Raw genomic sequence first — 14,080 nt, forward strand, 5'->3', positions numbered from 1 at the left:
AACGAAATCAGAAATGTCTAAATTTTGGATTTTTTCGAATTCCGGAATTATTCCCAAATCGGAATTTTCCGAAATCCGGAATTTGTTCGGTTTTACCTTCGGAAGTCCGGAAGGTAATAATTCCGGAATTGGCTATCTCTAGTTTATACACAACCTTTCAGAACACTAAGCTAGTAGCTGTCTACAAACAAACAAGTAATGCAAAGCATTTTGTATCCTGCAATACGTCATGTATTAAAATCCGACAGCACTTTCAGTATCTAACCAGAAATCGCATGTATCTAGTTACTGGAAGCTGAGGTATGAAGAATTGTATTGTGTTTTATCTTTTTGTGTCTTATACAACCCTGCAAACCACTGAATATCTAAACGGCTTTCGTTAAATCCAAGTTGTAGTACTCACAGTTACATCCATTTGTGTCTATATGATCGTGTTACTAAAGCTTACTATATGACAGCGTTAGTAAGTCTTTCTTTGCTCTCCCGTAAAGTTGTGATACGATCTACTACAGAATAAAGAACCAAATATCAATTTAACCAAGTTGTTGTATTACTACACATCTGCTTTCGCCTCTGCCAACTCTGGTCGGTCTCGTTGACGCGAAATATTTGCTTTTTTATTACCCTTTCTTCGTTTACTGAACTAAACAGTAACTATTCTGAAATATACTACTGCGCATGCCTCGTAGGTAAATATTTCTGATGCCAATAGTTTCCATTTTGTCCGAGGAATGTTCTTTTTCTTATTCCCAGCATGACCCTTTTATTACATTATATGAAGAGCATGTAGGTCTAAATACCTCATGTATTACATAGAATGTAGGTTTAACTCTTCCAACAAAGAAGAAACATGTGATCATAGTATACAACCCACAGAAGTGATAGCTGGCAATACAGTGGTCGTAATCCCTAACGACACAGGGAGTGAGTAGTGCCTTCCCCGCTGGTCTAATGGCTAGCACGTGCGCCTTTGGTGAATGGTGTCCCGGGTTCGATTCCCGGCGGGAGAGCATCTATGATTTTTAACTGTTCTCGATGTTTCTGTGTTCGTGTCCCTGTCGTTATAAGTTATTAGAAAAAGCAAGTTAAACGAGTGAAGCAAGTAAAATTAGCAATAAGTAAGTTACTGAAACACGTTCGGTGAGTCAGTTTAAATAAAAAGTGGACAATGAACTGGCTTTTCTCGCCGTCCATGCGAGTTCGAATCTATCTCGGCTTAATTTTTTATCCATTTGAGAAAATGTATTGTTTATTTTCGCTACAGGTAGACACTCTTTTCGTATTTTTCGCCGTCGTTCACAGTTAAAGTAACTGACTATTCTTATTCTTTCTACGAATGATGGATCTTCTCTTTGGCTTCATGTCAACATGCACACGTAATGAAAAGACACTGTCAATAATAATAATAATAATAATAATAATAATAATAATAATAATAATAATAATAATAATAATAATAATAATAATATGAAATATTGCTAGCTAGCTCCTGTGTGTATTTCGACAATATAATTTTATATTATTATGTAGAAATAAGTAAGGCTGGCTGGCGCCCCCCCTCCTATTTTTTTCGATGCGCCTTATGGGTCGACGGTGTAAAACGTTAATGCCATCTCACTATCACCTCCTGTTCTCTCGATATAAGTTATTGACATTTTGCGTAAATACGGCTCTGCCGTGGCTCCATGACTATCCATGACAATGACTCTTCGTTCATTTTGCATTGAAATCGCTTATTTTTCTGAGTACTATGAATGCTTACTATCCAACGTTGCTCCCATCACTCTACAATTTCCCGTTCTCTCGATATAAATTGCTAATATTTTGTTTGTAAGGGAGATATGGCGTTACAATCATTACGTTTGAAGAAGAATTGAGGAAGATATTGCCTTGCCACAAACAACACCTATTATTATTATTATTATTATTATTATTATTATTATTATTATTATTATTATTATTATTATTATTATTATTATTATTGTTGTTTTACTTACCACTAATGTTGCCTACCTTTATTTTCAATGCAATGTGTTACTAAAAAGCAAATCAAATAACACTCCTCGCCATTCACGCCCCAGAACTCGAAATACATGATTTTCAGTTCTCTGTGTTAGAGGAAAGCACATTTATTATATTATGCTTTCAAATAACACGTTTCACAAGCTACTTCACTTTCAATGTGTAATTTCATATCATCACTAACAATCATCTTGTTCCGATACGAAAATAACCCCCTCCTGCAAAAAAAAAATCCTGACCGTAGCAAAAAGGCGTGGACCTTCTTTATGCGATTAATCGGGTCCAATATTTCAATAAGTCTCTGCACACAAATATTTCAGTAAAAGCGGAAAAATTATTGAAACTTTCTGAATACCTATTTATGGGCAAAATTTGGTTCCCTTGGAAGGTTTTAAGAGTTTGAAGGACCGCCATTTTGAACATTTTCGTCTGATTATTCTGGTTAACGAACTCATCAAGATATTTGAACAATTAATGTTTGTGCCAAGTTTCGTCTCAATCCGCTGAAAATTAGGGTGGTTATGGCATTCACAAGTAGCGTTATATATATACAGATAGATAGATAAATAGACACACAGAGGGAGAGAGAAAAAGTGTTTTGCTCCCTTTTCGCACCCGTGGTGCGTCAGAGCTAAACCGGGCCCCTTTGCAAAACTATTGACCAGCCTAATCTAAACAGAAACCTCTTACTTGCTAACGTAGAAACGTGGGCGGGAGGTGTAAGGCATGTAGAAATTGTATTTTTAATAACCATGAGTATGGTCCACTTCCATGTTTTTCTTTTTACTTTTTGCAGCTACATCGGAACGTTCAATTTTTATTCTTTACTAATTGCAAATGGTGTTTACATTCAAAATATGAGGAATTTTGGTGGCATTTGTTCGGATATTCTTCTCTTTTGAAATGAAGAAAAGAATAAAAGCAATACGCAAAGACAAAAAGTATTATCAGTACTAAACATTACCAATAATAATTGCTACGAAAAACTAAATACGACCTCTTTTAGCATCTCTCATGAACTGCATGTATTATTAACAAAAAAATTTTAAAAAAGTCCTCGCTGAAGATTCGAACTAGCGACCTTTGCATTTGTAAGCCAGCACCTTAACCACTACAACAAGATCATGCTATGGTGAACGTTTAGTTGTCGGCGTCTTTGTTATGTTTGTGTTTTATGTTCCCACTTCGACAATTTTTACTCTTTTTTCTAAGTTTAACAGCTGTTTCTGGCTTTCTCTTTCGGTGTCGTCCTTTATTTACACTATGCACTATTCGTATTCACAGCTTGTGCCCTCTGCAATGTCTTATTCAGATTAAACTTTTCTTTTTGTCCCTCAGTAAAGATTTGATTGATTTAATTCTCATACTATCCACGGATGGAGCGCAGGAATGCCAGACTCGAAAAATAGGTGTACATTTACTTTCCTGACAGATAATACCTGTAATATATGGCGTATCTTTTCCACAAAATAAGGCAGGCAGGGTCAAGAACCCTGTCATCTCTACAAGGGAAGCATTCGGGATATCTCCCAAATGGAAAAGTAAGGCGTGCCTTTGCGTTCATGATGTTGTTGGTTAGTGCTGGTGCAGTACCTCCTGGCTCCAGTTGAACGATATAGAGGTAGGAAGACTCAGAATCCGAGCCCCCTGAGTGAGCCTGGGGATCCTAGATTGGGTTGAACTCTGCCGGACTACAATCACATTATCGGGTTCGGTAACTTGAGGCCACATTCTCCAAGTGGGAGATGAGCTTACCTTTCAATACTTTGGTGTCATCTCTGCACTTGGTGGAAGGCCGCTACTTGCTAGAAGCCTGATGTCCGCAACAGTAGAACAATGATACTGAGGATAACAGTAAGGGATACTTTTAAAATTTCTTATTAACGCTCCATACACACGCATACTGGTTGGTGTTAGGAAGTACAGACCGGCCATAATTGCAAGGGTGGTGTTTTAAAAGGTCAGTTCTTATATGTAATCATGAAGAGGAAGTAGACACTTTCATTACTACCTTTTACCTCTATGTCTCCATGGCTGGTCTCTTGTCTGTTCGGAGAAAGGAGGAGGGGCCCGCTCGACACTGCCAGGTCGCATCTTTAATGTGTGGTCTGTAGTTTAGGGGGAAATTGGAACGTGGGATGAGCATGCAGACACGTTACTCCTGCTATGTCCTCAGCGAGCTGCAGCTCTTTGTGGTCAGTGTGTCAAAAAGGAGAAAACAACCTACCAGGGAATGAAGGCTTTGGCTGGATTTTCAAATAGCTACTAACTCGTGCCATCGGATCTGGGAGGGTACGTGCGAACTTTTTACGATATTATTGAGGTAGGTGGAAATTTATGTGAACTGTCACCTCTACTGACGGAGGTAACGCTTCGGGTAACCTCAGAAATTCAAGAGATAAGACTAAGCAATACTTCAACACATAAAAGAATACTAGTTGTTGTGCTCGGTGAGATGAATCCAATATTTCTGCTCTCAAAGAGCCTGTTATCTGTCCTCTTGGTTTCGGGATGAGATACTAGTATCCTAACGCACACTCGTACCCCAAGAGCAAGAGTGGTAGTTCAGGTTTTTGTTCAGATTTAGTGGGTCCAGAACGAGCAACTGCCGCTAAACCACCGCTCCCAAATGACCATGTCTTTACAGGTAAACAGTCTATATCAACCATTGGATCCGGAAAAATACGGAGTACCGCTGCCGTAAATAGAGAACGTCCAGTTGTTTCGATGTCCCTACTGGGAAAAAGTGTGGTGGTTCTTCACAATTACTGACCTATACGTACAATGAATTCTGAAGGTAGTGAAGCTATAACGTGTGCGTAGTACCTCATCACGTAAATAAAGGAATTCCAGTGTTGCTTAGATGATCCTAGCGGAAAGGAAGGCCAGTCTATTGCTTGGAGAGTGTTCAAACATTGAAGAAGGTAACCAATCCCAAGTATTCATGTAATGGTTCTCGATTCCAGGGAAGGTTGGAACCTCTCCAGGATAATCAGTTTGGCTCAAATACGAATGGTGACTTAAAGGAACCATTGTGTGCAGGATGAACTATAAGTGTATCTCTAACAGTACCTTTAAGTGGAAGACGATGGTCATTGAACGATAGAGGTAGACAGGGTAGGGAATGATCATGACCCCAGGGTTGGCCTGGGGCCTCTGGACTTAAGTAGGGCTCTTCGGGTTATATTCAAACCGTGAGATTTTGGTAGCTGGTGCTTGCACTGGCGAGGAGTGAACTTGCCTTATAAGGCTCAAGTACCATGTGTAGAACGAGAAAAAACCTGAGTCGCTAATTGGGCCGACTGGAATCAACTAGTAGACACTCGAAACATTGGCCAGGCCTCGTACTGAACGTATTCCACTCCTCATGGTGTTTGACATGGGGTTATCTAAAAGGAATCATGTTCGAAGCACACACCTTGATGGTGCACTACATGTTCAAGGATCAATCCCCAAGATAAAGAAACTACGATCCGAGTGTTTAACGGTACCGGCCTGTAGACGAGATCGACAGGGCGAAGCTTGTCATTTCGTGCAAAGTGTAATATGGCGGTAAGCTAGTCTTCATCTTATATCTTATACCGCTTTTGCTTTATTGAGATCACTATTGAAATTGCCAGTTTAAATAAAGGGTTAAGGAAGGAGATGGAACCTTTCCTTGTAACACAAAATCCATATCAAGATACAGTTTTCCGCAATCTCTTACTGTTGTTGTCAATGTAAAAAGAAGAATGTCCGCGTTCATATCTGAGAGTTTTTGTAAGAGGCAAGCTTCTTTCCATAACAATAAAGTTATCTTTTGCTGTGACAAGAAGTCTGCCTGTATTATAAAGGTGTCCTTGAAGGGAGGTTTCACTCTACATAATTTTAATACAGTACAGCACTAATTATCCGAACTCTAATTATCCATTCGGATCAGATTGATGTCACGAAACAAAGAAAATCATTTAAAAAATAACTAATTGAAATGCAAACTGTAATGCTATGTATTCTTTCGTAAAAATTTAATAGTCTTCAAATTATATATATATCAAATAATCAACACACTCCTAAATCACGTAAATATGTACTAGTGCAGAGTTCCACACAACCTGGAGACTGAGACTCTTAGGGGTCACGAAAGGAAGGTGAAAAGAATAGGTATAATTAGGATCTTGTAGTGATTAAAACTTTTCCTTTTAATAGACATATTGGTAGTTTCATACTTAATGCCAAATCCAGCATGAACAGTGAATTTCGTGCATTTGCTCTTCATATTTCCTGAATTTGACCAGCTAGGGACTTCGCCCCACACCCCTGCCTTTGCCCGGTATACGACCTCCCACTTTTTAAACCCAGAATTCAACCGAATTTCAAGTTTCTTTTCCTATTTCGACTGCCTAAAAGATAAGATTTTGTATCCCAAAGCAACACCCATTTAAATAACATGGGAATTTTTTCATCCCTCCTTTAGAGCCCTTAAAAATTATATATATATATATTCACTTTCGGGAGTTTTCCTATGAGTTAGTCCCGGAAGACTACAATCATGCCAAATTTTATAATTTTAATCCTGCCGGAAATGCCTAAACATTTTGGGATGTATAAGATGTCCCATATAAATAACATGAAAAGGGTTTTTCCGTTCAACATAAAATCACTCTAAAGATCGAAATTTTTATTTTTGGCAATTTACTTGGGTAACGCTAACGAAAACGTAAAAGCGTACCGAATTTCAAGATTGTATTCCAATTTCAAGCACCCAAAATATGAGATTACATGTCCAAAAGAGGTCCATTTAAATAACATGGGGAATTTCTTCATTCCCCTTTAGACCCCCTAAAAATTAAAAGTATTCAATTTTTCTGTGGGTTAGTCCAGAAAAGCTACAATCATGCCAAATCAGGAGCGTCATTTCAGATTTTGCTTGGGGGGGCAAGACCCTTTAATATAGGTAAAATTTCGCGTATTTCACTGATTTACTACTATTTTATTGATAAAATCTATAGAAATCTGAAACTCAGGGGGGGCAATTGCCCCTCCCTGCCCCCCCTAAATGACGTCCCTGTGCCAAATTTCAACTTTTCACGTCAAACGGAAGTACCCCTTTAACTTATGTGAGTTCATGTAGCATTATATATAGTTAGGATATACCAGGCTTACACATACATGCAAGTGTAAGCAATAAGCAGCAATAATATGAAAACTTGTTACAAAGAGGAAACTACTTACTGAAGGATCACTGCCAAGTGGATATGATTAAAAGGGTGTGGTGAAATGAAATAGGTTGGGAAACCCAGTACTACTGTACTGTATTAAAAAACTTTATATATATATTAGGTCTACCTTTTTGTTAACCGAAGCAATTTTAGAGATATTTTTTGCGATTCCTCCAATTATCCGGAAGTCATCAGTATGCATAATTAAAGTTTAACTGTATTTAGCTAATTGTAAAATTGTATTCAAGTGATATTACATATGACGCAAACTGATTTTGAAAACGCAATGGACTTACACTACAAGTACACTTGAAGAAGAAAACAGTAAAAACACAATTAAATTTCAGGTCCATTTCAAAGAAAAAATAATAATAAATTTCCACTAGATCAATGGACTGAGTCAAAAAATTGGCATAGATTCTTCTAAAGTTTGTCACTCACGTTCATTTGTCATACAAGCAACATAGAAAAAATGAATTTTGCATTAAATTATCTCCATAAGTAGGTTCATCTGCAAATAATGAAATACTGCATCATATCAAAAATACTTTTTAAATACAGCTAATGACCCTTTTATAGTATGATTACTAATAATTTAGAATTTTGAAGATCTTAACTCTGAATATTTTACAAAATATTTCACAATAAAATTATAAGTTTTGAATACGTCACTAGTAATAAATTTTTCTTTGATTCATTCATTGCATCATAAATTTATAAATTCTGAACAACTCAAAACATACATAAAATAATGGTTACTTAACTGCATATATTTTTGTTAACTAATCTATACTAATCTACGGTTTGGAATACGGGGCAAATCAAAATAACGGACCCGATTTCAGAAAGTTACTCTGTGAAATCTAATGAACGTATGCTATTGTGGGAAATTCGCTTAGAAAAGTTTGTTTCCACACAGTGTTTCTACTTTCTACACTGTAAAAAGTGAGGCGTTGAAACAACACAAAATGACTACCACTTAAGCGTGTTACTTGTGTGTTAATTCAGCACCAAGACATCGCTTTCCAAGCATATCTATATATATAAAAGAGAACGTACAAAATCCTTTGTCCGCTCATCACGCTAATACGGCTGAACCAATTTCTTTCATTTTTGGGGGGTTATTAGGATTTGGACCCTAGATGGTTTTTATCATATCACTTTAATTTTTAATTACCAGTGTCTTGAGATAATTGACCATTCAAGTGTCCATAACGTACAAATCCTTTGTTATTAGTTCATCATAGGTAAAAATAAACGTATTTATATGCAACCCGCATGACCGTGTCACTCGGCGGGTTAACATAAATGACAGGCGATATACAGCGGAAAATAGCTTGAATATTCTGTTTAAAATTTTTTAATTGATTTGCTTATTTTTACAGACACTTTTACAATATGCCAGCACCGGGATGACCGCAGCGAAGCGGGGCGGGTTAACATAAATGACAGGCGATATAATGTTAAGATTTACTGCAATCTTCTATGGTTTTTATCATATCACTTGAAAGCGAAAAAGTAAAAATTATCTAAGTAACAAAGTTTATTGCGTTCCGGGGTGACCGCAGCGAAGCGGGGTGAACGCTGCTAGTCATTAATAACTAGTTACCACCTGAGAGAATTTGCATTGGTATTTATCGTTTAATATAAGCAAAGCTTTGCAAAATATCTTTGGCACTTATGCCAAGTAGCGAATAACATTCTATGTTTTCTGTAATCGTTACAATAATATTCTTGTAAACCTGTGAATCATCTGACAACAGTTATACAGATAGCTGTGCTTTCATCTGTTTTCTTTATTTGTTATTCTTGTGTCTTAGCATATATGAACATAAGATGGCAGAACTGTTTTCTGTGTTATTGTTGTCAGACGATTCACAGGTTTACAACAATATTATTGTAACCGATTACATAAAACATAGAACATTATTCACTACTTGGCATAAGTGCCAAAGATATTTTGCAAAGCTTTGTTTACATTAAACGATAAATACCAATGCGAAGTCTCTCAGGTAGTAACTAGTTATTTTTGATATGCTCGAAAAGCGATGTCTTGGTGTTGAATTAACACACAAGTAACACGCTTAAGTGGTAGCCATTTTGTGTTATTTCAACACCCCATTCTTTGCTGTGTACTGATAAGAGTCAGCAATAAGCATGAAATGATTGCTGATATTGACCCCCCAACATGCATCAAAAGGTTTAGCGGAAGACGGCTTGATGTGTGACGTGTTCCGCAAGGTGTTCACATAGAGCACATCTGGTATGTTTCAAGCAAACTTTGATAGCTTACTTTTCTAAACACATGTCTCACAACAGCACATGTTTCTTAGATTTCACAGAATAAATTTCTGAAATCGGGTCCATCATTTTGATTTGCCCTGTATTGTGATTTAAAAGAAAATAAAGAAAAGAAACACAACAAAATTAATACACTATTAATTTATCAATAGTAGTCACACTAAATTCAGTTTTTATGTTGCACCTTTCAATATGGATTGACAACATTCCACTTAAGAACTATGGGTACATTTTTATTTTCAATATAGTTACGAGGATATACGTAAAATAAAGTTAAGATTTTGTCCTTCCCTACCAATGAAACTATCCTAATCAAAATAAAACCATCTTTTACTATATACTATAAAATATATAGTAAACTATTCTATAAGACCTTCATACTTTTGAGAAGAACCCGGATGTTTTTGAATTTACAACATCTGCAGCTTCTGTTCCGAGCTAATACAGAATTGCTCCCCCCCCCCCCCCCCCACTTGCCTTGTCTCTAGAAAGAAGCTTTAACATGTACGAAGAAATCGCATCTCCAAATAGAAACGCACTTTCATTTAACAATTTAAATTGGGTGCTGGCTCTTTAGATTGGATTTCAGCGTTCCTTTCTACACCAAGACTACATGAGACGTGGACCTGCAAACAGTTTAAGATGGAATTCAAACCACCGTAATGCGCTCATGTTTTTCAAGGCTCTTCTATCGGGAATTGCACCAGGGAGTTCGACCACTAAAGGTACGCGCTAGCCATTATAGTGGGTGTCACAGAAGTAGTGACTCACTTATTTTTAGGTGCGGTAGGTTAGGCTGTACGATTGATCTTGTTCTTTGTTTTTTTCTTGTTTTGTTTGTGTTGTGATGTAATGTGTTTTTCGTTATTCCACCACACATTTACCGGAACGCCGTGACTTTTTGAATAACAGCTTCCCCGGGCAATGGATTGGACGTCGGTGAAAAGTAAAGTGGTCGCCATAGTCACCAGACTTCACCCCTTCCGAGTTCTTCCTATGGGACTTTCACAGGACAAGGAATATGCGAGAACCATAAATAGTGTTGCGGAATTGACGGAGCGAATCATTGAAGGAATTCAATAGCATTCCCGTTCAGATCTCCCAAGGTGAGTACAGAAATGTGTGTTTCCGGATGCAGGCATATATCGATGTTAATGGCCGCCAGATGGACCTTGAAATAGAGAATAGGGATTAGATACTGTAAAGCATTTGATTTTTACATCATTCCTCTGTAGATCTACCTACAAATTTCTTTCTTGCCATTCATGTTTATTATAACAATGTATTGATTACTAGAAGAGTGAGTCACTACTTCCGGTACTCCCTGTAGAACAGCGAGAAGGGCTTAACAAGTTGAAGATGCTTAATGTAGTTAAGATCAACAGCTTGACGTTTCTCCTTGCTGTATGTATGTATTTCCTTCATTTAATGTGTTATACAGACAAGTCGTAAAGGGATGAAAACCCTGAAAAATAAAATTGCCGGCACCTGTTTACGGTATAATCCTCAAGACGAATGAAGAATAACTGTATTTTAAACATTTATATATAAATATATATATATATATTCTTGAGCTCGACAAAAGTATCGGTCAGCCTGTCAAGTACCATTCAATTGGCAACCCTCCTAGGTGTGTGTATTCAGGGCCGAATCTAGGAGGTGTACACCGGCGTACGTGCACCCCCCATTCTTCGTTGTAAATATATATTATCTAAAATGAGAAGCTATCAGTGAAATTAGAAACACTCTCATAAGGATTCCCTACGATACAAGTATCCATCACATTCCAAGTGTCAATGATTAAAGAAATTCCTGATCTAAAGCAGGAAGCTAATCATATACTGAATTATTATACAGATACAAAGCGGCCGTGGCTCAGTTGGTAAAGCGTTGGCATTTACTGACAAGGGAAAGTCCCACACGTTGTCACTCAAATCTGATTGTCACACAGCACATCTGATAGAGCATCATGAGAAATGAAAATAAGCAAAAGTTAAAGTGCTAAGGACCAGAAGGATAGAACCTACGATGCTTCAACACTTGAATATCCAAAAAATTATATCATGGAAATGTATACGTTTTAAGTAAATATTTTGAAAACCGTTAAAACAATCAAAACAAGAGGTGCATAATATAATGAGAACAAAAAGTCGTATGAAAACCACAAACAGTGTTGCTATAGCTGCAACAGTGTTGACAACTCAGCATAAAGATATTTTGTTTGAAATAGCACTATATAGAAATGTATGCAGATTTAAAATGCACTACTTTCACTAAAGATAAAAGTCAAGTGTAGTGGTACAGTGTTGTACACTATTGGAGCTACGTGTGCTTGAAAAGTACAATGGAGAAGTTTGATATGTGGCAACAGAGGGTAATGGAATGCATTAGAAAAAAGTGAGAGATCTGCATTACACTTCCGTAGCCCCGGTGAATAAGCAGGCAACTCGAGAAAAGAAAATATAACACGCGAGGAATGAAACCCGTGTTTTGTAATTCTGTAAACTGCTTTTCCAGATTATCTTATCCAGATTTGATGGAATACTTTCTTGGTTTATGTCTTTCGAGTTAAGTGACATATTCTTTTACTTTCTCTCCTACACATGATATGATTATGTTACTGTACACTTTAGTATTACCATGTTCACATTGGAAGTATAATTATTTTATTATTAAGGCATTTCGTTTTTAATCGGCCAGGATAGCCGTGTGGTCTATAAAGCTAAGTCACCTAGTTATTAGGGATCACGGGTTCCAATCTTGCCTCGGACACAGAGGTTTTGTTGTACTTTTCACCTTGCATTTCATTGTCATTTTTTGTCTTTCTCGGTGGTTCGGATCCCACTCAATGCTGTAGGTCCGTCCTATATAGCTTTAAGGACGTAAAAATGGCATCACTCAATTTCGTTTTTCAAATGCATCAACAATTTGCGACGCTGCTGTCATTTTGCAATGTTATACTATCGGTGTTATTCTGCATTTGAATTAAATTCATAGTATGAGGCCCAGATTCCTTTATTACCCTCTGTTCCAACGTACCAGACTTCTCCATTACACATTTTGAGCAAACGTAGCTCCAATAGTGTGTAACACTGTACCAATACACTTCACTGTTATGTTTAGTGACAATGGTGCATTTTAAATCTGTGCACATTTGAATATGGTGCTATTTCAAACAAAATACTTTTATGCTAAGTTGGCAACACTGCATCAGCTATGGCAACACTGTTTGTGGTTTTCGATATGGTGCACCTCTTGTTTTGATTATTTTAATGGTTTTCAAGATATTTACTTAAAACGTATATATTTCCATGATACATTTTTTTGAATATTGAAATGTTGAAGCCCCATAAGTCCTATACTTCTGGTTCATAGCACCTTAAATTTTGTCCATTTTCATTTCTCATGATGCTGTGTCAGATATGCTGTGTGTCAATCAGATTTGAGTGACAACTTGTGTGACTTTCCCTTGTAAGCATTTCCAGGGCTATTCGTAATTTATACGACGGATATCTAAAAACATTTAAACAAATACACATTTAATTGAAATTTCCTGGTAGTCCTTGGTGCATACCGCCATCAGAAAATTCTGGATCCAGCACTGTGTGTATCTTATATTAAGTTGCTCTCAATTAGATATAAGGGTAGTTGTCAAAATAGTTAAGACAAATTAGACCCTTTTCGCCCTATTTTCACACCTTTTCCTTCCCTATTTTATTATTAAAATTACCCCTAAAATTCTAACCTAGATAATAATAATAATATAAAGCTTAATTTTACTTACCTAAGAATAAAAAGATAATACTTGTGTGTCGATATGATTATTATTAATCAAAATTCAATTCTCCTTTGGGATCCTTGTCCTCCGTAAGACTTGCTTCAGGAATACTGGTAAATCGTAATTAAACAATTCAAATAAAAACAAGCTGACTTGTAATCACTTAGATAAAAACAACTTGTTCCTATCTAATCTTTCAATGTCTTATCTTCAAGACCCACATTTTCGTGCGAAAAACTGTAAATTAAAGTGACTACAGTTAAAAAGAAACATCAGCTCCACTTGAACTGCCAACAACGCTTAATTCTGAACTGCTCAGAGATCCTTCGAATCTTTGCTCAAATCATCAACAAATGCTACGCAACGTTATGTAATCTGTCCTTGATGCCACATTGTGTAAATCATTAGAAACTATCAACGGTGGAACACGTACGGAATACACAATGACTAGTATTAAATGATAGAGGTTCGCAACGTTTTATTTTGAATGAAAAAACAAGGAGGACAGACGTACATCATCACACTTCCTTAAAGTTGTTTCAAGGCATCACGAAAAGTAATGCATTTTAAATAATAGAATTCAACAAATCTTTCTTCTTGTTTACCTTCTTGCCCTCAGTAATTTCTCTTCCTTATTAGCTACTAGCGTGAATTACCCACTCACTGGGTTAAAATAAGAAAAAAAAAAACAGTAATATGTTCCGTAAGTCAGTATTTTTTTAAAACGCTTTCAAATCGATAGAAACAAAGAAAATATAATGAAAACTCAGTAAATAATAAG

The 14,080-nt window shown here is 36.7% G+C and overlaps 1 protein-coding gene across 1 annotated transcript in view; it reads right to left on the minus strand.

Moving 5' to 3' along the window:
- The window catches only part of LOC145689834 (uncharacterized), a 33,995-nt gene extending 20,391 nt beyond the window's left edge, over positions 1-13,604 (minus strand). Inside the window, exon 1 of the mRNA XM_081764053.1 lies at positions 13,306-13,604. The gene's annotated coding sequence lies outside the window, so the exon portion shown is untranslated. The remainder of the gene's footprint in view (positions 1-13,305) is intronic.
- Positions 13,605-14,080: the final 476 nt, after the last annotated feature.

Source organism: Thermobia domestica, chromosome 7 (genome assembly GCF_964235325.1).
Source record: "Thermobia domestica chromosome 7, izTheDome1.hap1.1, whole genome shotgun sequence".
NCBI lineage: Eukaryota > Metazoa > Arthropoda > Insecta > Zygentoma > Lepismatidae > Thermobia > Thermobia domestica.